The sequence below is a fragment of the Lactuca sativa genome, chromosome 1, assembly GCF_002870075.4.
Source record: "Lactuca sativa cultivar Salinas chromosome 1, Lsat_Salinas_v11, whole genome shotgun sequence".
NCBI classification, from domain to species: domain Eukaryota; kingdom Viridiplantae; phylum Streptophyta; class Magnoliopsida; order Asterales; family Asteraceae; genus Lactuca; species Lactuca sativa.
In genome coordinates, this window is record NC_056623.2 from 134,617,635 (window position 1) to 134,645,567 (window position 27,933).

Below are 27,933 nucleotides of genomic sequence, written 5' to 3' on the forward strand. Positions count from 1 at the left end.
CTTAAATCCCGTGGAACAAGCATTCCACATGAAGATGATATTCCATGATTCGATCGAGGAACAAGAAATCATGCTTCACTTCCTCCTCCTCCTCCAATTATTCTCCCTAACCCACAAGATTGTAAAATTGAAAGGTTCAATATTACTCAAGTCCTGTTGGCAAGTAAACATAAAGAAGGAAAGTCGGTGTGTGCACACGTCTTAGGGATGAAGTCACACATTGATAGGTTAAGAATGATGGGATCCGTTGTCGGTGAAGAGATGGCTGCTGATTGGGTTCTTCAGTCACTTCCTAACTCGTATAGTGAGTTCGTAAGAGAGTACTATATGATGAACCACGACGTAACCCTTATTGATCTCACCTATATGCTTATTGTTGCTGAATCAGCAATGGTTTGGCGCAATAGAAAAGCAAAGTTGATTGGTGAATCTGCCTTCAAGACCTCTATGGATATAGACAATGGCAACGAAAGACATGCTATGATTGAAAAGATTGATCATAAGAGAAAGGTGATGTTTGATGTAGTTCCATGTGTTGTTCCAAAAGAGTCAATTTGCTTTTATTGCTAAGAGAAGGGGCATTGGAGACGAAGTTACCCTATTTACCTAAGAGATCTAAGAGATGGGAGAGTCAAGAGTATGACTACGCTTCAGGTAAAATCCACTATCTAACTCCGTTAAGTTCCTATTCATTGATTCTTAATACATGATGTGATAAGATTGCATTTGAATGTTTTGAAGGATCGGTGAAAAGAAAGGAAGCTTGATAAGAGAGCAAGATGAATCTAATCACAAGAGATGGATCTTGTCGCATGGACTTGAAGATTGGATTTTGAGCTTAGATAGTTATGATAGAGTTGTTAGAAATTTTCCTTTTACAAAGTTTTCAATAGATTTTGCATTGTAAGGACAAATGTTTTTCCGCTGCTTTTATAAATAAAATAAATTTTGTTTGACTTATTTATTTATTTGTTTACTTCCTTGCAATGAAATCGTTATGAAAATTGATGTTTGCATATTTCTACAACGAATGGATATGATTCTTAGTTATGTTATTTATGGAAATGTCGAGAATTTACCAAATAGGGAGAGTTTCTCATCGCCCAAGTTTCAATTGGACAAAAACTTGGAATCATGAAACTTGGTTGCACGATGAATGAGAAATTTCATATTTTGGAAATTAGACTAATTCATTGACAAAGTGTCAAGTGAAGGACTAGGAGATCAAGTACACAAAGTTGCGTGTTGATCAAAGTCCACCATAAGAGAAACAAAGACATTCGTCATGATTTACTAAAGGTTTAGTAAATATGATTATGCTTATAAGATTAAGTGTAATTCTGAATTGATTGAAAATGTTTAAATCAATAGCAGAACGAATAAGAAGAGTCAAGTAGGCGGAAAGATAAAAGTTTCTCCATTCTAAGAAGAAGGGAGAGTACCTTTTATGCTTTATGATAGGTCTTAATGATTAAGAACCATATCTCAATTGATCCTCTAAGTGAGTCTTTGTACAATTGTATGTTTAAGAAGAGGAATCAAGGATTGAAGAAATGGTTAAATCAAGAAGTCTATCATACTTCGTTCCAATAACAAGTCTTAAAGTTAAGATTGTGACAATGAGTGAAAAGTATTAAAGGTTTATAACATTCATCAAATGTGGAAAGTTGTGATGTCTTGAATAAGATAAAGATCGATTAGGACCAATTTATGATGTGTTTTGATAAAAACTACACTAACTCTTGAATATTTGTTTGTCAAGAAATGTTTATTGACAAAAGAATCTTATATGTCAAGGAGTCAATGGGAGTCTTATTGGTCTGAAAGGTTTCAAGAACAAATCAAATAAACCGTATCGATCATCACTAGCACACGAGTTGAGGTTTACAACCTATCGTGTTGACAATATTTTGATTCTGTGCTGTTCCAATTGAGTTAATTATGCATGTGAGTCCTATGAGTTCTCATCTTGAACGCATAAAAGGCAAGGCACCTTGATCAATGAAAGGTACATTGATAGGAAAAAGGTGAGATGCTTAACTACTTGGAAGACGTGGTGGGCAGCTGTGCTACCATAAGGCAAGAAATCAAGATTAAGAAAGTTCGGTCCATATGAGTTTGAATTTGTCGTAAACTTTGGTTTTAACAAATTCACATGGATAGGAACAAATACACCATTTAAATCTAAGTGTCATAAGATTTCCTCCTTCATGACAATGATTGTGAGGAAACGCTTTCACTAAGAAATATTTTTAAAAGATAGTGATTGTAAAATTGCATTCTCGAATTCGATCATGGTTACGGTATCCCTTTCTATAATTTGAATTCTGAGGTTTGGCAATTAGCCTTAATTGTTGAGACACACATATGAACTATCTAAGGAAAAGGTGTATAAGTTCAAGAAGCCTTGATAAAAGATTATCAAAGCACTATGTATTAGAAACATGAACTTAAGAAATTCAATAAGTATTGTTTTTCTGAAAGTTAAGATGTTTATGAATGCATGTCGAAGCTAGTGGGAGCATAAGTGTTATGTTTTATAGTAATCATCATGATAGTGGGAGCATAAAAGTTATGATTGTATGATTATTATGGAAAGTATTGCAAGTTGGCAATATTAATTATAGAAAAACAAGAGTTATACCTTGCAAAGTCGTAAGGGTTGTAAAGTTGTTTTGCTATAATTAAGGGAGAGAATATTATGCTTCATTTCAAATCTAAATGATTAGGTTGTGAAACGTTAATAGATTTAGTCAAAGGTACATAGTGTGTTCTTAAAATTTCGATTTTGATTACGGCATTCCTCTTCACAATTCGAATTTTGAGAACATAGCAAATAAAACATTGTGCATCGTGTCCCATACGCTTCGGGTATAGGATCGATTGCAAATGCTTTAATGTTTGACCATTCTTAAATTTTCCAAATGTCTAGCGCATTTAGAGGGAAAACGGACTAGAATCGGTTTTGACTAAAATAATTAAACAACTATGAAAGAACAATCCAAAGTTCGATGAGGATTGGTTGCTTGTGAGTAGTTGGAAGCATGGTATTGGATGGACCATATTGACATTATTATGAATAGATAAGATTCTATTAAGAATAAGTTGTCATATGGAAAATATGGAAGCGTGTCCATATTGGGAAGTAAATATTGAAAATCTATGACTAGATTAGAAACTTTTATGCAAAAGGATGTTCAAAGGAGTGTACTTTGAGTGAGAGACATAATATCTAAGGAATTGTCTTGTAACAATCTCCGATAGAAGATTTTGTAACATCATTAGCAATAGTCTTTGTGACTTTGATGCGGTGACATTACGAAAGGATCGTTGCATAAAGTGTTAGAATCTAGCATATTCTATAAGTAGCAAGAATTTGATATTCTTACACTTATGAAAAAGGATTTGGAGTTGTAAAATGAGAATGATTGGAAATGTGTGCAATTTGTCTATTTCACAAAAGTAAGAACCATATGTAAGCATTATGTGCATGCTAGGTGCATGGGACAAGTGTAATAATTCAAGTAAGAAGTTGATTACCCGAAACGACAAATAATGAGTAATCAATATGGTGATAAATAAAAGGCGTTTTATTTATACTCAAAGATTTGAGGCCATATGGGATTAGTATTATTCTTGTGTTTCACATTTGCATGTTTTGACTTCCAGAATAATTGAGTTTATTAAGAATAATCGAATTATTCGAACGGGCCACAGTCATTCATATGTTGGAAGTAGATATGAATGAAAACTGTCGTGAATTGGTGTGTGGATTGTCTAGAAGAGTATTAGACATAAGCAAATGTTTGCTGCAACGTTCATGAGTGCTTATGAATATGATTTGAGCATTGGATTAAACCCATGCTCACTTGGATCACTCCATGAATTGTATCACGAGTGATTGGTGAGACGATAACATCTTATATTCTTGAAACCGAGATGTGTGAGTTGTATCTTGCTATTCGGTTGCACATTGATAATATGTAAACGCACTAGTAACTTGGTGTTATAAAACATATTGTTGTGTGTGATTTGGTTAGTGAGTGCAATCAAGCATTGTATCAAAGTTTATCCGTTCCTTTTATCCAAATAAGGATAAAAGCAATATCTTTGGGCCCCTCGATGGTTTAGTGATGACAAACGTAAATGCTCGGCCGGGCTAGGGCTAATTTGATTTGTTCAATTAGTCTGTCGTCATAAATCAGAAATCAAGAAGTAGTACAAAGAGAATGATTAGAAATCATATCTCATATGATATCTAGAATGGAGGAATATATGATCCCTTATCTAAGGACACGCGTATCTGATAGGATCAGAGTTGACAGTGGCTTTGGAAAGCTACGATTGCAGATCAGGATCTGAAGTCATATGCAGAATAGTTATTAGACTTATCCAAGTAGGAGACTGTTGGATTAGTGTCTAAGTCCATAACTATTTTGGTATGTACTTGACCCGATGGTGCATGGTCCTTTTGGGTTGCCTTCACCAAAGCAACTTGATTGGAGAAATATATAGAGAGAGAGGTTATTATGATTTATTAATATGTTATAAGAATAATAAATTAAAGGAGAAATCATATTTTTTTAATTAATATTGGTCAATAATTAATTGGGAATTAATTTTGTGATCAAGTGTAATTAATTAAACTAGAGGGGCTGATTTGTAATTATGTGATAGTTACAAGATAAGGTAAGGATTATCTTATTATTAGGGTGAACGAATTTGAGGTAATAAGGCCTTAGAATTCTACTATGATGAGGATTCAAAGATTATTTTATGGGTTGCTTTGTGGATAAGCATCTAGATAAGGATAATGACTGAAACCCTATCTGAACACCTATATAAACACCCCTTGGCACATGAATTCGTGTATCCCTTCCCAAGAAGTCCTAAGGACGAATTCTAACCTCTCTCCTCTCTCTTTATACCTTCTGCATTTGCTCTTGGTGTTTGTAAGCCATTAGAGGAGTGACACTTGTGACTCTAAGCATTCCAAAGTCATTACAAGGAGTTTTCGGATTGTTATTGCTACATAACAATCAAGGTATGTTCTTAAACCCATTCATATGTTAATATTGATTTCATATACTAGTATTAGGGTTTGAAGTCTTGGATTCAAAGCATGTACAACAGAGAAACCTAGATCCAAGCATTAGGGTTTGTATGAGCACATAGGATGTCTTATGACCAAAACCCATCAAGAACTTCATGAGAAAATTGACAATCTCATCGCTTCTTCCTCTTCCTCTAGGTCCCACGTGACAGAGGCTGCTATTTAGAAAATGGTGGATGACTTCACCAACAAACACGAAGCTTCCATCACCTATGCCACTGCTGTCATTGATGCATCCTCAAAGGCATGCACTGCTGCGACCGAAAAAGTTGAAAAACTATTCAAAGATGCTAACATTTTTCTGAAGTCTTTGCAGGGGGCTACCGAAACCAATGCAGAGAGGGTCAATTCTGCCATTACGAAGCTGACCACTTTGTTTGCCACTGAACAGCAGAACTTTGCTAGTCTTCGACAGACTCTTGAAGCAGACCATAAAACCTTCCTGTCCAGTATTAACGAGCGTCTCTCCAAAATACAACAGGATCTGGCCACAAAAAATTCTGTGATGGATGCCCTTTCTTGCAAAAGCTCTACACTTATAGCCAAGAACCTTCTTCTTTCTCAATCAAGGAAGGAGGTTGATACTCTTCTGTTAGAGCGAGCAGTGATTAAGAGTTGTGTTTCGGATGTCCACATCGCCATTACAAACATCCTTGAAGCGCATGACCCAATTCTCAACTACTCGGTGAGGCGAACCCTGCATGAGAAGCTGGCTCCTACGCTTGCCATACTCAGCCAAATTGAGGGGCTTCCTGAGACTGTGGCCTATCCAAAACAAGGGGGAGAAGACAACTCAAAGGGAAATAATCAATCTCAACCTCCTCCTCTTTCCACTACACAAACCAAAGCAACCGAACCACCAACTGGTCATGCATCAGGTTCGGGTGCTAAAGATAAAGGCAAGAAGGTTACTGGTGATAGTGATGAAGATGAAGATAAAGAAACGATTGCAGAGATCTTGAAGAAACAGGCGAGGGAAAGTGAACTGAATCCGAACGCTCGGGTCGCTAAGGAGGCCGAGGGAAATGAAAGGAGGATGAAGGAGGCTCATGATCTCCTTGAAAGTCGAAAAACTCTGTTCCCTCCTTGGACTCTTGAAAAGCTTATCAAAGAAGCAATCGACTCTCCAAGTCTCCTCTAGCTAGAACCTGTGATCTCACTGGATCGAGATAACTCTGTCAACTCACAGTTTGACATGCCCCTGACCAGAAAGGCCTTCATCTTTCATGCCTTCGACCACATTGCTGAAGTACCTCATCCGCACCTGAAGGTTGACAGGGAGTTGATTGATTTCTACCTGAGGTATGCTCATCCTCAGTATAAAACATGGAGTGCATAGAAAATCATCAACATCCGGGTTCTCAAACCTGCAAAAGAGGGCAACTTTATCAATGTTCGATTCAAAATCTTGAGGGGATCAGAGAAAACCGAACATGCCATTTCTCTTGTTGATCTTCCCAACTTAAATCCTCATGATTGGATCATTCTGCACAATATTCTCCTCACCAATGAAAAGGAATATGAGCTGATCATTGATCACTTAAAAAGGATGTTGGGCTGCTATGTCATGGAATTTGCCAAGCTGGATCAAGAAATCGCTAGTGTCCTCAGAAAGAAGCCTACCGTCGCCCCAGTCGGTTCTGCAAGTGATCTGAACAAAATGCAGATGGGGAGGATTGACTCGAAGCGAAACTCAGTCATGTTCACAAGAGGAGAAGGCCAGAAGTGTTTGTTTGCCTTAGCAGATAAACATCTCTACTCTACAGCTTGTCTGGAGCATGTTCTTGGGATCATCCATCAATACAAGAAAAACTCTGACAGTGACAAGAAATACTTCAACGATATGATCCAGTGGTATATTCGGTTCAGGGTAACTCTGCTCGCCATCATTCCTTGCTTATTCAAGGTTACAAAGAAGGCTGATGTTGTTGGGTCTTGTAAGCCGAAGTAGAGTCTCGCCCCATTTGACGCAAAGGGGGGAGATTGTTGGGTGTATGGTGTTGCGTCTTGGGCTTGGCTCTTAGCCCTGTTTTGTATCCGGATTGGGCCTGTCCATCTGTGATTTGTTTGTTAGGGTTTGAGTATATATAGGTGCTTGCATGCATCTTAGTACGTAAGATTCAAGAGTAGATTTCATATCGTTTTATTGCTATCGATTGTAAACCCTAAAGCCTCTATCGCGGAAGTTCTTTGTCGAGCTCTGCTGAGGCTTGAATCATTTGAATCATTAAGCATACTGTTGATTCATCTCTTGTTTATTACTTTGTTTGAATCGTTTTGCCAAACCTGTGTAAGATCTAAACGATCTAAGAGATTAATATCTCATCACAATGATCCTCCAAGAGGAATACCTAGTTCTTCTATACTTAGGGTTCGAACTATCGCCATCTGGCATTGCAAACAGACCAAAACTCAAATTGGCTCAACCAGATACATAACATACCCGATCCTTGGAATGTATAACACAATGCAATATGATATTCAAGATAAAGACTAAGCAAACTCAAAGAGATTAAGAGTTTTAGATTGAGACCTTAGAAACACCCCAATCATAACTACCTTTAACATCAAGAATCCCACGTAGATGCACAAGCTCCCCAAATCAATGTACCTCCTTATTCCCTATATTATTGTTTTATAGCGTTAGCAACACTCAATGGTCCTTAAGTTCACAAAATATTCCTAAGTTTATTTTTTTATCTTTTTACATCAAAATTATAGTCTGTTGAAGACATGTTTTCCCTCTTTAAACCCACCTAAAATAGAAAATGATGCCATGCTCAAGAAGTGCAGTTCAATACAATTTCAAGGACTACTTACACAAATCCATACGATTTTTCTACAATTTATTATGATTTTTACAAAATTACATATCATTGTAGCTCGTTTCACCCTAGTTAGGATCAATAAAAACTCAGGGAAAAGGTTCTCTTAATTTCTAAGATATGAGAGTTTTTAGATCCTAATTATGACCCCGGATGATTTTTCTATAAGTTTTACAAAATGGAACAGAATAATGGCTTTTTCAGAAAGATAAAAGTAGGGTTATGTTTTAATCCACTCAAATCGTTAAGTCCCAAAAAGGATTAAGACCTTCCAGGTTTGTAACACATCAGCCCTAGGTCCTATAGGACTTTTCCAAGTAATGAGGAGGAAACCATACCTACGTTATTGAGATTGAAAGCTCCACACAAGCGTTGCACCAAAGACGATTTCGACAATAGTCCTAAAACTTCTTCCATGATTGATTATAATTAAATCACACACTAGACCGCTAAATCCAAATCCTTCCAGTGGAAATCTTCATATATATCTTGGAAACTAGCAAGCAAAACTTCATGAAGATCTAATGGTTAGATCTTCAGGGATTGTTCGAACATTGTATCTAGCATTTCAAAATTGGAAATTTCCAAGCAAGTGGTGTTTAGGGTTTTAGGTTATATTTAATGGTCCTTAAGTGGATGCTTAAATTCGGTTCTAAGGCCCCAATTTAACCAAAACCTTTTCCATTAAGTATCTGTTTTGAAAACAATAGGGCTGAGTTATTGTGGGAACGAAAAAAGCATGAGAACTTGTGAACTAATGAGTAACAGTTGAAAACTACACGTCAGTAGTTATATCGAATATGGACATAGATATGCATGCCTGTATTTATGTATGTATGTATGTGTATTTGTAACATACAAAAAATTTTAAGCTAAATTTAAACTTTTTCAACCATGAAACCAAATAGAGTTTTTTTTAAAAAAAAATTCAAAATATTATTCATTAGAGTGTCGTAGAAATATAGTCGCACGGATGAGGAGCATTACGGTCAAGCCTTCACCTTGCCATGATCTCCGGAAGTACCTGAAACAATAAACTGAAACCGTAAGCCCGAGGGTTTAGTGAGCTACCCCCAAAATACCAATACCACACTGATAATACCATATTAATAACAAATAATCAACAACATGCATAATAAGCCTTCGGCCTAACTGGACCACCCTGCAGGGCCTACAGTCTATATGGATCTATCCCGAGCCTTTGGTATGACTGGACCGCCATACATGCCTATGGTCTATCCGGACCGCTTATAGGGTATGTTGGCCTTCAGCACAAGGCAGTACCGCCTCAACCCAAGCATCAAGCAAATAACCATGTGCGCATAACTAACATATACTGGCATAACAACTATCAGATATAACTATATCACAGATCATCTAACATAGTAATCTCTCATAACTAGAGCACTGACCTAACCAGGTCCCTAACATACCAATCCTAATGGATTATAAGAGCATAACAACATACTGTCTATCCTGATACCGATCTAACTGATCATAACCACATGTAGCATACTATAACCAAGATAACAACTAAAAGGGCCAACCTTGGTGCCTTAGATCCTATTGATATAGTGAGTATAACTCACCTTGCTAGTATCTTAGAAATGATACTGCTCACACCTCGAGATATAGCTCCAACCACCTCCTGTCCCCATAAGTGGTCCACTCAATAATCACTCAAAATACCAAAATGCTCTTGGGAGGTATATGACATCCCACAGTCAAGTCAAGTCACTGGTCAATGGTCAACAACCCATGTTGACCTATTTGCTGAATATAACTCTCTCTGTCTCGAGTCCCTCCTGATTCCAGAATTTCTCAACTCGACACGCCGAGTCGATACGCGACCTAGTGCATGGAATCCAAACTGACTCACCGGGTCATCTCCTAGACCTCGCTGAGTGCATGCGGGACTAATTTGGACAAAACCCTACCCAACTCGCAGAGTCATCTCCCAGACTCGCCGAATCCATATGCATACTATCATGATCACGTGATTCTGAACTACCCCTTTGCTCTAATCAGTAGATCTAGGTCCCTAGAGTGCATTAGCTACGCAAAGTTGCTACCTTTACGTATTTGCATGACTCAAATTCCACATCTAAGCTTGAAATGGGACTTTACTCATAAACAAGGGTTCCCTCATGATCCTATTAAGAACTTTATGAACTTAGGCCTCAAAAGAGATTCAGATCTAAAGTTTCAACTTCAGATCTAGCTCATATACCATAATCCCTTCATGAATAGCTAAAAAAACCCTAAATTTGACATATGAAAGATTCTAGAAGAAAAGAGATCAAGGTAACAACTTGTTACCTCCAAAACATGCCCAAAACTGAAGTTGGCTCTGGATCTACATGAAAACCTCGATGCTAGCCTCATGATCTACAAGTTTCCTTCACAAAAATCCCTTTCTAAAGCTCGAAAACCCTCTCCAAGCTCAACCTCACAGAAATTAGGGTTTCTGACTCTCAAGGGGTGATAGAGGACAGTGGGAGGCGCTGATGGTCCAATATATAAAGTGCAAATACCCTAAAATTTAGGATTTCCACTGCCAGCTCCTACTTGTCGAGTCCCCCATGCTGACTCGTCGAGTTACTCATTAAAAGACGTGTCCTGACCCGCTGCTACTTGATGTGTCATAGCGTTAACTCGTCGAGTAGGCCTTAAAACATGAAATCTAATGGAATAATAATGATACCTGACGGTTGGGATGTTACAATTCTCCCCCACTTAACTTAAACTTCGTCCTCGAAGTCTGCTGTAGTGAATAACTCCGGGTAATGCTCCCGCATCTCAACCTCTGGCTCCTATGTCCACTCGGATCCCCTCCGATGCTCCCATTGAATCTTCACCAACGAAACCTCTTTGTTGCGCAAGACTTTCACTTTCCTCTCCAAGACGGCAACTGGCTTCTCAATATAGTTCAGGTGCTCATCAACCTAAATGTCATCCAGTGGCACCAATGTCTCTGGGTCCATAATGCACTTCCGCAATTGCGAAACGTGAAAGGTGTTGTGAATCCGTCTGATTTCATCCGACAATTTCAACCTGTACGCCACCTTACCAATCCTGGCGATGACCTTGAATGGACCAATATAACGGGGACCCAACTTTCCCCTTTTTTTGAAGAGTACCATGTCATCAACCTGAAACTCCAAATCCGATCAGCGTCTATCAGCATAATTCTTTTGTCGACTCTGGGCGGTTTGAAGTAACTTCCTGACCTGCTGAATCTTTTCGGTAGTCTGCAAAACTACCTTCGTCTGACCCATCACTCTGTGTCCAACCTCTCCCCAATAGACCGGGGTTCTACATTTCCGATCATACAACAACTCAAAAGATGGGGCGCCAATACTGGAATGATAGCTTTTGTTGTAAGCAAACTCTGTAAGAGGTAGATGGGAATCCTAACTCCCTCCAAAGTCAATAGCACACACCCTCAACATATCCTCGAGGTTTTGAATGCTCCGCTCGCACTGCCCGTCGGTCTGACGATGAAACGCTTTACTAAAGTGCAGTCGCGTACCCAGTTCCTCATGGAACTTCTACAAGAAACGAGAGGTAAACCTGGCATCCTGGTCGAAAACGATGGAGGCCAGAACTCCATGGTGAGAGACAATCTCGTGGACGTATATGTCGGTCATTTTATCGGCCAAAGAACTCTCCCGAATAGCCAAGAAATGGGCACTCTTGGTCAACCGATCCACGATGAACCATATAGCATCGAACCACTTCGCCATCCTCGGCAGCTTCGTAATGAAGTCCATAGTGATTTGCTCCTATTTCCACATGGGAATTTCTAGAGCCTGCAGCTTACCATGCGGCCTCTGATGGTCGGCCTTGACCAACCAACAAGTCAAGCACCACTCGACATACCAAGTGATTTCTCGCTTCATACATGGCCACCAGTAACTCAAATTTAGATCACGGTACATCTTGGTGGCCCCCGAGTGTATAGAAAAATGAGACTTATGACCCTCTTCCATTACTGTCTGCCTGACCCCACCAGTTATCGGAACCCAAACCTGACTGTATCGGGTCAATAATCCACGACTATCCTGAATAAACCGGGGGCTCTCGCCCTTGACCCTTTCCAACTTCCAGTTCTCTGGCCGCATGCGCTCAACTTGGGCATCTCTAATCAAGATTACAAGCGGGGAATCCACCGTTATCCTCATGCACCTTGCTGAGGTAGAAGACCCAGCTGACTTGCGACTCAAAGCGTCCGCAACCACATTCGCTTTACCGGGGTGGTAAAGGATCTCCCAGTCGTAGTCCTTGACTACATCCAGCCACCTACGCTACCTCATATTCAAGTTCGAATGATCCATGATGTGCCTCAAACTCTTGTGATCTGTATATATGGTACAACGGACCCCATATAGGTAATGTCTCCAAATCTTGAGAGCGAAAACCACCACTCCCAACTCCAGATCGTGCGTAGGATATCTCCTCTTATTCGACTTCAGCTGTCGTGATGCATAGGCTATCACTCGTCTTCTCTGCATGAGGACTGCCCCCAAACCTGTGATGGATGCATCATAGAATACTACAATATCCTAAACTCCCTCGGGGAGTGTCAACACTAGTGCCTCGCATAAACACTGCCGGAGGGGCTCAAATGCCCTCTGCTGCTCAGGGCCCCACCGGAAGTCCACCCCTTCCTTGTTAGACGAGTGAGGGGTACTGCAATCTTGGAGAAAAACCGAATGAATATTTGATAGTACCCTTCTAATCCCAAGAAGCTCCTGATGTCTGAGGGATATTTTGGAATCTCCCACTGCATAACCGCCTCAACTTTGGCCGGATCGACCAAAATCCCCTCCTAGTTAATGAGGTGCCCCAGGAACTGGACCTCTCGCAACCAAAACTCACACTTCGAGAACTTGGCATAAAGCCGTTCTCGCCTCAAAACTCCTAATAGCTCCCTGAGGTGCTCCTTATGCTGCTCTTGGGACTTGGAATACACCAAAATATCATCTATGAACACTATGACCGAGCGATCAAGCATCGGTCTGCAGACCCGATTCTTCAGATCCATTAACACTGTCAGCACGTTGGTGAGCCCAAATGGCATCACCACAAACTCGTATGAGCATAACGGGTCCGAAACACGGTCTTCTCCACGTCTTCCTCTCTCACCTGACCTGGTGATATCCGGATTTCCAATCGATCTTGGAAAACCAAGATGCACCATACAACTGATTGAAAAGATCATCTATCATCGGGAGTGGATAACGGTTCTTGACCGTTAACTTGTTCAACTCCCTATAATAAATGCACATCCGGTGCGAACCATCCTTCTTCCTAACAAAAAGGATCGATGCTCCCCATTGCGAACTACTCGGATGAATAAACTGCTTACCCAGCAGCTCTTGCAACTGAGATGACAACTCCTGCATCTCTGGTGGTGCCAAACGGTACGACGCCTTAGCGATAGGGGCCGCACCCGACACTAGATCAATCCTGAACTCCACCTGCCTCTCCGGAGGCACTCCAGGTAACTCCTCCGGAAACACGTTAGCAGACTCTCTAACCATGGGGACCTCTGAAACTGAAGTCTGGTCCCTGACCCGCGTATCCACCACACACACTAAATAACTGGCACATCCGTGCTGAATATATTGTCGAGCCTTGGCTGCCGAACAAAACCATGATCCTACTCTGGTGCCCTCACCATATACCACCAGTTCTCCCCCACTTAGGGTTCGAACTACTACTTGCTATCCCTCACAATCGATCATGGCACTAAATCGACTGAGATAATCCATCCCCACCATCACACACACTTCCCCCATGGGAGTAGGAATCAAATCTATAGAAAAGGATACCTCGAAAATCTCCAAATCACGTCCCCGGTAGACCGAAGAAGCAGAAACCCCGTGTTCGTTGGCGATAGAAACTCGCAATGGACACTCAAGCTCATCTACCAGCACACTGAACCCCCTACTGAAAGTCTGAGATACAAATGACCAAATCGCTCCTGAGTCGAATAAAACCAATGCAGGCAAAGAGTTCACTAAAAACGTACCTAAACATAGGTACAATAAATAACCATAACACATATATGATAACTGAAACAGAGAATAGAAAACATACCAGCAACCAGATCCGGTGCTGCCTTGGCCTCCTCAGCCGTGAGCTGGAAGGTATGCCCCTGAGCCTTTGGAGGCTCCGTCTTGACTGGCCTCCAATCCATAATCCTCAACGTAGTTGGTGCGGGAACCTGCGCCGACTTGGCGGCGAGCTGCGGACAGTTGGTCTTGACATGACCAACCTAATGACAGTGATAACATATCCCCATATCTACCGGAGGTGCGGACTGGCGACAGTCCCTGACATAGTGCCCCTCCTTGCCACATTTTTGGCACCCACCACCTGCTCGACAAAATCTAGAATGACCCCTACCACACTTTCCATAAGTGCAGCTCTGGTGACCTCCGATCCTAGTATCAGTGGTCTTAGACCGCTTAGGTGTCGGATGATACTATGCCGGAACCCGACGTTGCTCGTTCAGCTGCAGTTATATCTCTAACTCACACCGTCTCGCGACATCCTGAAGATCCAGAAGAGTATCACAACGTTGCGTAGCAACAAACTGACGGATATCGTTCATGAGCATACTCAGATAATGGGTCATCTGAGACTGCTCGGAAGCAAACTTTGGGCAAAACATAGCCCTCTCTGTGAACATGCGGGTGATCTCCATCACCGACTCTCCAACCTACCTCAATGTCATAAACTCTTAAACAAGCTGCTCCCACTCCACGCGTGGAACGTAGCGGGTGCGAAACATATCCTGAACAGCTCCCAAGAAATAGCAGCTCTCTAATCATCATTGTACGACCCATTCGTCAGTCTTCACTAGTCCTTGGGCCCAAGCCTTAGCAGGTTCAGGGCACACCTGACCTTCTGGTCAGTAGGAAACGAGCACGTGAAGAAACAGCCCTCTACGCCAGATAACCACCTCATAGCCCTGATCGCATCCTGTGTACCATCAAACATCGGGGGCTTCGTATTATCTAAGTCCCGATACTAGAAAGCCCGGCTGGCTCCTCCTCCACCCCCTGCCACCGTTACAGCTGATGTGGCTGCCGCGACAGCCATCTCTACTAAGGCTGCATAACGCTCATCAAAGTAGTCGACCATAGCGGTCTTGATTGACCCAAACATCTCTGGTAGTTGCGCTCGAAACGCAACAGCAATCTCATCATGTAGGATCTCCCAAATCCTGGCATCCAACTCCTCTGTCCCTATCTGCACCACGGGCTCAGGTGTAATAGGCACATCTGGGTCTTCGCCCCCTGATCCTGATCCTGATCCAGTCGTAAAGCGTCTCGTCATCACCATACTGAAAATATACCCAAGATGTCAGATAAACAACATAATATCAGGAGACCAATTTCCACAAATACTAGAGGTTGTGACTTCCTTGCTACGATTATAGGTCCTGTGCTTTCAGTAGTACGGGCCCATACTACCTTCCACACCTACCCATATTTGTCTCAAGTATCACCACAACACCCTAACAATAGACATCAACATTGCAAGCGCTCAATCCTCACTCCTAGAGGAATGTGAAACTATCTCACAACTGGCCTCATGGCTTCTCACGACCCATCCACCCATGAAACTTCCACCAACCCTACAACATTAGCGTATGCTAGCCCCACATAACGTTGGACCCGACAGACTTTCAATTATCTAATCCAACCCTAAGGCAAGTCTATCATGAAATTCCTGAAGATCCATAACCTAGCACTAGCATGTTGTTCTAACAGATCATAACATCAAATAACTGTATGGTATTTTGGGGTCTACTTACTGGCTTCGGCTAATCATAGACTCTGCATCCATGATTTTGAAAACCACTTTAAAATTTATTCTAAAATTTTCCTTGATTTGAGGCTGGATTCACACAAGTGTTCTTCCAGTTCACTCAAACCAAGGCTCTGATACCAACTTGTAACATACAAAAGTTTTTAAGCCAAATTTAAACTTTTTCAACCATGAAACCAAATAGCGTTTTACAAAAATATTTTCAAAAAATTATTCATCAGAGTGTCCCATAAATATAGTCACATGGATGAGGAGCGGTAAGATCAAGCCTTCACCTTGCCATGATCTTCGTAAGTACCTGAAACAATAAACTGAAACTGTAAGCCCGAGGGATTAGTGAGCTACCCCTAAAATACCAATACTACACCGATAATACCATATCAATAACAGATAATCAACAACATGCATACTGGGCCTTCGGCCTGACTGGACCGCCCTACAGGGCCTACAGTCTATATGGATCTATCTTGAGCCTTCAGTATGACTAGACCGCCATAAAGGACTACGGTATATCCGGACCGCTCATAGGGTATGTTGGCCTTCAGCACAAAGCAGGACCGCCTCAACCCAAACATCAAGTAAATAACCATGTGCGTATAACTAACATATACTGGCATAACAGATATCAGATATAACTATATCACAGATCATCGATCATAGTAATCTCTCATAACCAGAGCACCGACCTAACCAGGTCACTAACATACTAATCCTAACGGATCATAAGAGCATAACAACGTACTGTCTATCCTGATACCGATCTAACTGATCATAACCGCATGTAGCATACTATAACCAAGATAACAACTAAAAGGGTTGGCCTTGGTGCCTTAGACCCAATTGATATAGTGAGTATAACTCATCTTGCTAGTAGCTCGGAAATGATACTACTCACACCTCCAGATATAGCTCCAACCACCTCCTATACCCATAAGTGGTCCACTCAATAATCACTCAAAATACCAAAATGCCCTTGGGAGGTATATGACATCCCACAGTCAAGTCAAGTCACCAGTCAATGGTCAATAGTCCATGTTGACCTATTTGCTAAATACAACTCTCTCTCTACCTTGAGTCCCTCCTGATTCCGGAATTTCTCAGCTCGACTTGTCGAGTCTCCAGCAGACTCGTCGAGTCGATACGTGACCTAGTGCATGGAATCCAAATTGACTCGCTGGGTCATCTCCCAAACCTCGCTGAGTCCATGCTGGACTAATTTGGACAAAACCCTACCCGACTCACCGAGTCATCTCCCAGACTCGCCGAGTCCATATGCATACTCTCATGATCACGTAATTTTGAACTGCCCCTTTGCTCCAATCAGTAGATCTAGGTCCCTAGAGTGAATTAGCAACGTAAAGTTGCTACCATTATGTATTTGCATGACTCAAATTCCACATCTAAACTTGAAATGGGACTTTACTAAAAAACAAGCGTTCCCTCATGGCCCTATTAACAACTTTATGAACTTAGGGCTCAAAAGAGATTCAGATCTGAAGTTTCAACTTTAGATCTAGCTCCCATACCATAATCCCTTCATGAATAGCTAAAGAAAACCCTAAACTTCACATATGAAAGATTCTAGAAGAAAAGAGATCAAGGTAATAGCTTCTTACCTCTAAAACGTGCCCAAACTAAAGTAGACTCTGGATCCACACGAAAACCTCAATGCTAACCTCATGATCTACAAGTTTCCTTCACAGAAATCCCTTTCTAAAGCTCCAAAACCCTCTCTAAGCTCACACTCATGAATATTAGTGTTTCTGGCTCTCAAGGGGTGATAGAGGACAGTAGGAGGCGCTAATGGTACAATATATAGGTTGCAAAATCCCTGAAATTTAGGGTTTCCACTGCCAGCTCCTACTCGTCGAGTCCCCCATGCCGACTCATCGAGTCACCCATTAAATGACGTGTCCTGACCCGCTGCTACTCGACGAGTCACAACGTCAACTTGTCGAGTAGGCCTTAAAACATGAAATCTAATGGAATAATAATGATACCTGACGGTTGGGATGTTACTGTGTGTGTGCGTGGGTATATATATATATATATATATATATATATATATATATATATATATATATATATATATATATATATATATATATATATATATATATATATATATATATATATATATATATATATATAGAAAAAGCATCATAAATGGTCCCTGTGTTTACGCAAAATCTGGAGTTTAGTCCATGTGGTTTAAAAACCTCATAGATGGTCCTTGTGTTTTCAAAACTTTTGACGATTGGTCCTTATTGCTAACTCCGTTACTTTTGTCCATTAATTGAGGGGCATTTTCGTCATTTCACACCATAGGGACCATTTATGATCTTTTTAGTTATTTAAAAAAAAAAAAGAAAAAACTAAATATAATTTAAAAAAAAAAAAAAAAAAAAAAACTAAACATCATTGCTTCCCCAAAATTGAGCCTGTTCGTTCCCAAACCAAAATTATTTCGTTAGTCATTAAACCCAAATTTTCGTTCTTACAGTTCTTCCTAAACCCAAGCCAAATACCCTTCGAATCGATCAACCCCAAAATCAGACTTTGTTTCTTTAAGCAATAACTCAAAATCGTTATCACAATCCAAACAACAACCAGGAACACTTCGTAAAGCATCATTCCTAGTCGACTATCTGCAAACAATTTCCATTGAACCATGGCTTCGTTCATTTTCAAGAAATTCGACCCTTAGATTCCATCGTTTCCAAATCAGTAAACAACATCAACATCAACATCATTTGCCAAGAATCGATTTCACATCCTTCGTTCTTAACCTTTGTCTCATGTCGACTCCAAAATCGATCAGATAACGAAGCCATAGCAGCCAAACCAAATCATCTATCAATGATATGAACAATCGATTACCTTTCTTCAATCAATCATTCTCTAACTTTCGTTTTTCATCCATCCAAACCATCAAAATTAGAGCCAGAACGATTTTCCTTCTCAGATATCAATCAACAAACTTCCAATAACTAGCAAACCTTCGATTATCACTCATCATTCAAAATCGAAATCCAGCCAACATACTAAACAAGTGAGCAATTCGTGATTCAAGTAACGAAGCACATCCCTTTGATTTTTCGTTTTTAGAAAAAAAAATCGTTAACAAGGCTGTCGACTCCCCCGATTTACTAGATGCGAACAAATCACTAATCAAACGAATTCACATCCACCTTATATCGTTATCAGTTCTCATTTCTCAATACATAGTGAAATCAAAATCATTCGCCCTTATAACTCCATCTCCAATTGATTTCGACCCTCAACCCGTTGAAATCGACTCTAATTTGATATCAGATGTGCAAGAACGAAATCAATCAAACTAATTTTGACTTCAAAAAGTCAACTGCAAATCGATTTCTTCAAAGAGTTCTTGGTCGTAAATGAAGAAGGCGGAGGGGGTGGAGTTTGTAGAGAGAGAGAGGCTTTTTTATTTTTAATTATAAAAACTATTAAATAAGTATTAAACTATTAAATAAGTATTAAACCATTTTTTAATTATATATTTTTTTCTTTTTTCTAAAAAATATCTGAAAAGATCATAAATGGTCCCCGTGGTGTGAAATGATGAAAATGCCCCTTTAACGGACAAAAGTTAACGGAGTTAGCAATAAGGACCAATCATCAAAAGTTTTGAAAACACAGGGACCATCTATGAGGTTTTTAAACCACAGGAACTAAACTTCAAATTGTAGATAACCGCAAGGACCATTTATGATGTTTTTTCATATATATATATATATATATATATATATATATATATATATATATATATATATATATATATATATATATATATATATATATATATATATATATATATATATCGGCAATCATATCTACATCTGCAGTCTAGATTACTCATTCATAAATATGCATGCATGTATATATATGAATCAACAATAAAAAAAAACCAGCAATCAAAAAAATTGTCAAATCTTATTTTGAGTTTAGATATGGCTTAAACGTTACATTTTGTTAATATTTTGATATTGAAAAATAATGTTTGGATTAGTAGTTCTCAAAGTTCACACACTTTTTTTGGTTCTCAAAACAACTTGCTTCTAAAACAATAACCCTATTGAATGCTCAAATTTGCTATATTCCGACTATTAAATCCCAAACTCTCATTTCAGTTCCTCATAGTTCCAACTATCATCTACTTGACATTCAAGTCATTACAATTTAATTTCACTCTCCCATACTTAGTCTTGAATTATAAAATTAACTATTAAAATTCAAGGATAGAAATTTATAATCTCAAACAGTAATTCTATGACCTATAATTATAACCGTTTAAATTAAATGGAAATCGGGGTGTTACAAAAGGTATTAGTGAAAATTTAAAAAAAAAAAAAAAAAAAAAACTGAAAAAAAAAGAGTATACTTGGAATATTCTTTTGATATAAAAATAAAATAAAAAAGATAAAGAGTTTAAATATGAATTATTGTTAACACCATTTTTTTAATCTAAAAGTAGAACGATATCCGAGATGGTCTTACGGTTAGGTAGTATACGGATAAAAAAATTTAACATCTCTAAATACGGATAAAAAATTTCAATATTCTTGATTGGATTTCAATTATAAGGTATCTACCCTTAGATGTGTTTGATGACGTCATAATATAGACGCTTAACTCACAGTCGTACCTTCTACATGTTAAAAGCCCTAATCTACTCTACACACCATCAACCCTCGTGAAACCACATCTCCTATGTCTCTTCTTTTTCTCTCTTAAGTCTCTGGCAGCTGTTTGTTACCACCACCCTCCGTACATCGCCTTTACAACTTACAAGAAGGTAACCTACCATCGCTTCCCCATTACCCCTCACATGCTTACCTAAAACTTCTTCCCTCTCAACAGTATGATCGACTCCCTATAAGACCCTAGCCGGAGAGAATGTGATTACGGATTTAGAGCGCTTTGATTGGCTTGGACAAAAGGTTATAATTTTCTCCTCTTTGAGTTGATTTTCCTACGAAAAATTAAATCCGAAGAATGCTTGAGAGGTTAGGTGATTCTGTCCAACATTGTACAATAATAAATATTTAAGGAAGTGCATGCTTGCATGCTTATGGAGGTAAATCATATTTATAAGTTTGTAGCCTTTTTAGTATTGTTACCAATCTTGACTTTGGCATTTATCATTATATATAATATAACTATTAAATATATAAGGGACTATTAGTAAATCGATTGAAATAAATACTCTAACTGTATATGTGTTCAACTTCATTAAACAAATTTGAAGTCCCAATAATCAAATCGGGTAAGAGTCACTTCGATTTATTGGATTCACACACCATAAAACTTGTGAAATTAGTTTGTTACCCATAACGAAGCAGAGTTTGTTTCTTCAACAAACACTTGAGTGTTCTTTAAGTAGATTTACTTTGAACTTTTATGTGTGAACTTACAAAGCACACATTCTAAAAGACACCTGTTTCATTACAAATGACATTATACTAAAACTCAAAGAAAGAAAACTCATTAAAAATCTGTGAATTCTACAGCCATCTCTTTTAGGTTTATTTCCATCTTCACTATGGCATTCAAAACTTAGATTGAACACCACTAAAAGGGATCAATTATTTCCTTGTGTAAAGTGTTAAAAAAACAGATGATGAGAAAGAGAAACCATATTTCTAGAAACTATATGTTGAGAGGGCCCCATATCATAGTTACAAAGACTCAATATCTGGGCAGGTTGAGCCAGCTTCAGGTGCCCGCACAAGTATTCTCGGGCAGGATTATTTACCTGAGGGCACAGTAATGCCCCTGGGTATACTGACACATCATATGTATCTCCATCTTATGGTCAAAATCCAGGAAGCAAAAGGAAAATGAAAATGTACAACAAATCCTCAACAACTCCTGCTTCCAATTCCATTGAAACAAATGCAGTTTTAAATCAAGAAGATGATTTAAGTGAAGATTTAGATCAAGATTTGAAGAAGTTAAGTGGATATGAACTTGACAAGAAGATTGGAAACCCTCACCCTTTTATTGATCCTCATAAGAGAAAACCAATTAAGGAGCCTCTTACATGTGAAGAGTTATGGTGGAATTGGAGAAAACCAGAAAAAGAACAATGGTCCATGTGGCAGAAGAAACGATCAGACGCTGAAACAGTTAGTAAAATTACTTATATACCCTTGAAGTTATTGTGAAATTACTTATACAGTTATATACCCTTATTGTTTGACTTCAGGTGTTTCTCAAGGCCATGGCAGAAACCGGTCAAATTAAGCTTTTTGGTGAAGAGCCAACTTTGACTGAAACTGCTCTTTACAGATATATAAAGAATTCATATAAAGAAGAAAAGTATAGAATCATGAATTCCATTCCATTACTTTTGTGATTCCATTCCAATGAATGATGCAGGCTGCAGGCTGAACGTGAGAGATTGCAAAAAGAAGGTCCATTAGCATACTATTCATAATGGGTTAAAGCATGGAAAAAAGACACATCACGTGAAGTTGTTGAAAAACATTTTGAAGAAACTGGAGAAGATGAAAACACATAGCTTATAGAAATGTTTTCATGTCAAACTGTTGCTGAATATCCCATAATGATGGGAACTAATCATTGGATTTCAAGAGATCCATTGGCTATGAGGATGAGAGAAGATCAAATTAAGCAAAGTAAGTTTTTCAATTATTAAGTTAATGCATAATTAAACTTTTGACATATTTGCCCTTGGTTTTGTAGTACGGGGTGGAGATCCGGTTTATCCAACAGTGAATTATAATCCAAGATCCAGATTAAGTGATTGATTTCAGAGGTCCTGATTTTCATGAACCTACACCTAATATTTTAGCAAGAGGTTAGTAAATGTCACTTTATAAAAATAATAATAATATTCTTCCGTGTATAATTTGTCTTTTATTAAGCTAAGAGTTACTTTTGTATTATTGATCAGTATGGGAATACAACATCAAAGGAGGAAATTGATAAAATATTGGCCTCAGAGAAGGTTGAAAAAGTAAAGGTAATAACTAGTAAACAAGTTTCCGTTATTATTATTATTATTATTATTATTATTATTATTAGGGTAAATTACACGAATCGTCCCTGGTGCAGGTACCGAAAGGCACGTTTAGTCCCTATTTTTAAAAATTAACTCGGACGGTCCCTCGTTTGGTTTAAAGTTGCATGTTTCATCCCTAAAAGACGATTTTGTTACAGGTTTAGTCCATACCAGATTTAAAATGACCATAATGCCCCTGTGTATTTTTTTTTTCAATTAATCTAATATTATTTATCATTATTTATCTTTTAGAAAAGGAAATCAGGCCCACTCTCACCCACCCTCTACATCTCCCATTTCTCTTTTCTTTTAGTATTGTAGAACCCGCCGACAAAATCATATGCTTCTGGAAAAATTCAAGATACCCATGAAGTCGATATACACCTCAAAAGCTACCATGAATCCAAAACCTAAATCAGACACCATAGGAGCAAGGTTACCTCCTCTCGATCTGTTTTTAAATCAACACCATCAGAGCAAGGTTAGTCGATATCTTTCCCTCTTCTTCGTTCTCAATGTAGAACTGTCACACTCTTTCTTAATTCTTTATTTGAATTAGAGGCGAAGGCGTTATAATTGGAGGCGGAAGCAGACACTATCTCTAACGCCATGGTTATACAGGGTTGCAGATGGGTTGAAGCCCATTTTAGATCCATTCAAATTGGTACCAAGTGCCTTTCAGATATGGTCGAATTGGAATGTCTCTCGCTCTCTCTCTCTCTTTATGTTTTTATAATTATGATTGTTTATTAGAAAACAATCCATGTTTGGGAGATTTTACAATCGATGATTATCATATTTTAACCTAGATTGATTTTTTGGATCTCTTTTACATCTGGATTTCTGGATGCACCATGTAAGGAAATCATACAAACCATAAGTCAGATTGAATGGAAAGCACACTGGGATGATTGATGAAGAAGACGGGTGCAAGGTTTACACCAAGGAAGAAGTTGTTGACATACTTTTAGACTGATCTCCTTCTTCACATATGTTCATATCAATTTCCGCCTAAGGTTTCAGATCAAGGAAGAAGCCAGGTGCAAGGTTTTCAGATTATGATTTGGTTGGAGGAGGACATGGCAGTGATAGGTGGTGGTGTCAGAGGTGCTAGCGGTGATAGGTGGTGTTGGGTAATCTGTGGAAAATCTTGAGAAGGGGAAACTCAAATGGTTCCATTTCCAAATATGAAAATGGAGAGATGCAAGTATGAGATCAGAATAGGGGAAACATGATAAAAGAGTAAAATAGAGACTGAACTTGGTCGGTGTCTTGCAGTCGATCTCCTCTGAAACTGGAGATGTCTAGGACTTTCCGAAGGAGTTGCCGGAGCATTGAAGTCGCTCGTTGTGGGTGGGGACGGTAGATATGAGATGTACTGAAGAAGAAGAAGAAGAAAGGGAGGGTTAGACGAGTGATTAAATGTACCGGCCCATTTTTTTTTTAAATGAAATAATATTTATTTTGTATAATTAAAAAATCAATATATAATTAATAAATAACAAGTAAATAGAAAATAAATCAAAAAATAAATAAATAAGGGTAAAATGGTCTTTTTATGTGCAGAGGGACTAAGCAAGCAAGAAAAAACAAAACAAGGGACGGTCCGAGTTAATTTTTAAAAGTAGGGACTAAACACGCTTTCTGACATATGCACGAGGGACGATCGGTGTAATTTACCCTTATTATTATTATTATTATTATTATTATTATTATTATTATTATTATTATTATTTTCTTAAATGAATTATTTTCAATGATTCATTTCACTTGTGTAAAAAGGTAAAATCATCTGATGATGAAGCTATGGCTAAAATTGGTGACATAGGTGAAAAGGAGGTAGTTTATTGTGCCATGAGTATTTTTATTGTTATAATTGTAAATATAATAATTATTATTATAATAATATTATTGTTATGTATTTCCTTTTAATAGGATAATGATGATGAGGGAAAATTTAAGGATGATGAAAATATTACACGCAATTGGAGTGTATTGAAAACTACTCCCAAGCTTCGCAAATCATAGGTAATCATTTATTTCTTGTCAGAGAAAAATAAAAGAAGCACATGCTGAATAATAGCAAAATGCTTTTATTTACTTACCAATAATAGTGACATGCAACATCAAATTTAGTAAGCACTTTACAATTTTGAGGTTATTTATTGCTATAATCAGTTAAGAAATATGAGCACATTGCTAATTTGCTATTATGTTTAAAAAAGTACGTTGCTATTAGAATTAAACATAAAGTGCATTGCTTCTATTGTAGCATGAGTAAAATACATGTCATTATTATTTATCTCAATTATTAATTAATATTCACTTTTTTGGTAACTATTACTATTTTAACAGTTTATAAAAATTTATAGTGAATGTGTTAATGTCTTTTAATTTTTAGCTTGTATTTAATATGTGTATGCTGCAGTTTTTTCTGCTGTCATTTTTTAAAATTATTGTTATTTTTATGGTTTTGTAGGTTAAAGAAACACGAGACATACAGTGAGCCCATAAAAGCCAAAGAAGAACTTATATTTCATGTTGGCTTCAGGCAGTTTGTCACAAGGTAGCATCTGTCTTCTTTTTATGATTTTTTTTTCAACTACTTAAAATATCTATGTACTTGTGTCATTTGTATGATTTTGATATAATATATAATTCATATGATCATATCTTGACAACTAATTAAAAATTTTACAGGCCGACTTTTGCAACCGACAGATTTAATTTAGAGAAACACAAGATGGAAAGATTTCTTCATGCTCGACGCTTTTCTGTTGCTTTAGTATATGCTCCAATCACTTTTCCTCCTCTTACATTAATTGTTATGAAGTGTAGAGGTGAGTTTTCCACATCTGCCTTTGTTGCTTTGGACGCTTTTCTATTGTTTTAGTTTTTAATTTTTATTTTCTTTTTTTCTTTTAAATTTGAAAATCAGAAAAATAATTAAGAAAAAAGAGAAAATCATATTAACAGGGGCAAATCTGTAATTTTGAAAAAAATTAGAACAGATTGGACCAAACAAGCAACAAAATGAAAACTTTGGACTTGCGGTGCTAGTCCAAACTTTTTTGGACCAAAGTGACAATTTTAAGAAAACCATAGCAACCATTTGTCCAGTTTTGTCAATTGATAAATAGAATATTATTATGTACATTAATTAATATATTAATAAAATTAGTTAATATTAGGTTGCGTTTAATATGTGGAATTTGAATAAAAAAACTATAAATTGCAACATAGGCATCTATTTATAGTAGTTATACCTTATAATTAAAGTTATTAACATACTTGGCTTAAATTACATTGAATCATTGTGAGCAGCTTACATTTTTTAAAGCCCGATGGTTATTTCTCGATGTATGATTGTATCCTCTGATACATAGTTTCACAAATTACATAAGAATTGATTTGTTTACGACATAAAAAACTATTTAATATCACTACATGATAAAAAAAAAAAAAACAATGATTTTGACCGTAAATTTTAAAAACAATAAATTAGCAATGAATAAGTATAAGGTATATTTTATTTTAAACATGAAATTCCTTTAATACATATCAAAATTAGGTGTAAAACCCGCACTATCATCGTAAGACTTTGTTTGTATTATATTTTAGGTATATTATTTTAGTTAATTTTACTTTTATTAATGATATGTTATTTTCTTTGTAATGATCTGCTTAAGCATCAGGTGGACTACGATTACTTCCACCCAGAATTGTTTGCTTCTACTACATGAGAATGGAGGGAGCTTCGTAGTATTGAGTTATCATCTTCTGTTTATCCTGTCTCGGATGAGGCAATTATAAGTAGATGTTTGATTTACTTCTTATTGTCTAACAATGACATTTTGTGATTTAATGTATATTCGGAAGAATATTTAGTGATATATGCACATTATATTATTAATGATTTCAACTTGTATGCATCGAGATTTATCAACTCTGACGGAAAATTGAGATATTTTTCAATAAGTGGAGATCGTTTGTGGGGTATTTAGGTTTTCATTCAGAATCGATGGGTTAAAGTAGATGTTTGTAATTACAATGTCGGTGCCCATGAATGGTGAGATTATCGAAACAATATCTTTTATTTCTTTAAAGGAAATACGATTGAGTATGTCGTTTCTACACATCGTTCTCATGAAGTATTTTCATTTCGTTCAGATTTTGAGATAGTGACTATGCCAAGTAGAAATATATGATTTTATATATTTTAAATTGCATTCAAAAATCGTTGTTTTTTATGACGAAGATATTTATTACTTCATATTAGTTTATTATGATTGAATGCATTTTTTATTTAATTTGTAGTTTACTCATGTTTTAGTTTGTTTAATGATATTAAGTTTTTTTGAGTTATTTTATCTTATATTTTTTAGTGTGTCGACTTTTTATAACTTTATATGTATTTTTTTATATGTTCGCCGCGTTTAACGCGGGTCATGATCTAGTATATTTAAAATAATTAAATTACACTAAAAACTTAAGCGTAAAATAGTAATTTTAGGTTAAATTTATAACAAAATGAAACCATATGGGTCAACGATGCAAATCAAAAACCATAAGGACCATTTGCATTTTGATATCTTCTATAATACATGGAGAAATGTAATTTTTTAAAAATTATAGTTTTTCTTATTAGTTTTAGAAAAAAAAAGATTGTTTGGATATACGAAATTAACTAAAATTCAGATAAGTTAAACATGCTAGAAGTTAAAAACAATTGGAGAAAATTAAAGAAAAAATCAAAAATAAAATATTTATAAGGTATGCAACTCTTTGAGGGTGTTTTGAGATTGTTTTTATAAAATAATTTATTAATTTATTGATTTTTCAAAAAAAAAATAATAAGCTAAAAAAGAGGTGTGGCTAATAAGTTTCAAAAGTTAGAAAATTCTCACCTTTTAAGTCTTATCCTCACTTTTTAAGTCCTTTTGGTTTTGGTTTTTTAAAGTGAGAATGACTATATTATCCACTTTATTTTTTTACCCTCCTTTCTTTTCATGCCTTTTTAGTCAAGCATATAGTTTGTTTTTCTAACACACAAATAAAAAATCCAAACATTTTTTTAAACTTCCATTACATCCACTAAA

General features: G+C 37.3%; 1 pseudogene; it reads left to right on the forward strand.

The window, feature by feature from the left end:
* The first annotated feature begins 5,282 nt into the window (after positions 1–5,282).
* Positions 5,283–26,799, forward strand: LOC111895071 (protein PLASTID TRANSCRIPTIONALLY ACTIVE 12, chloroplastic-like; annotated as a pseudogene).
* The last annotated feature ends 1,134 nt before the right edge of the window (positions 26,800–27,933 follow it).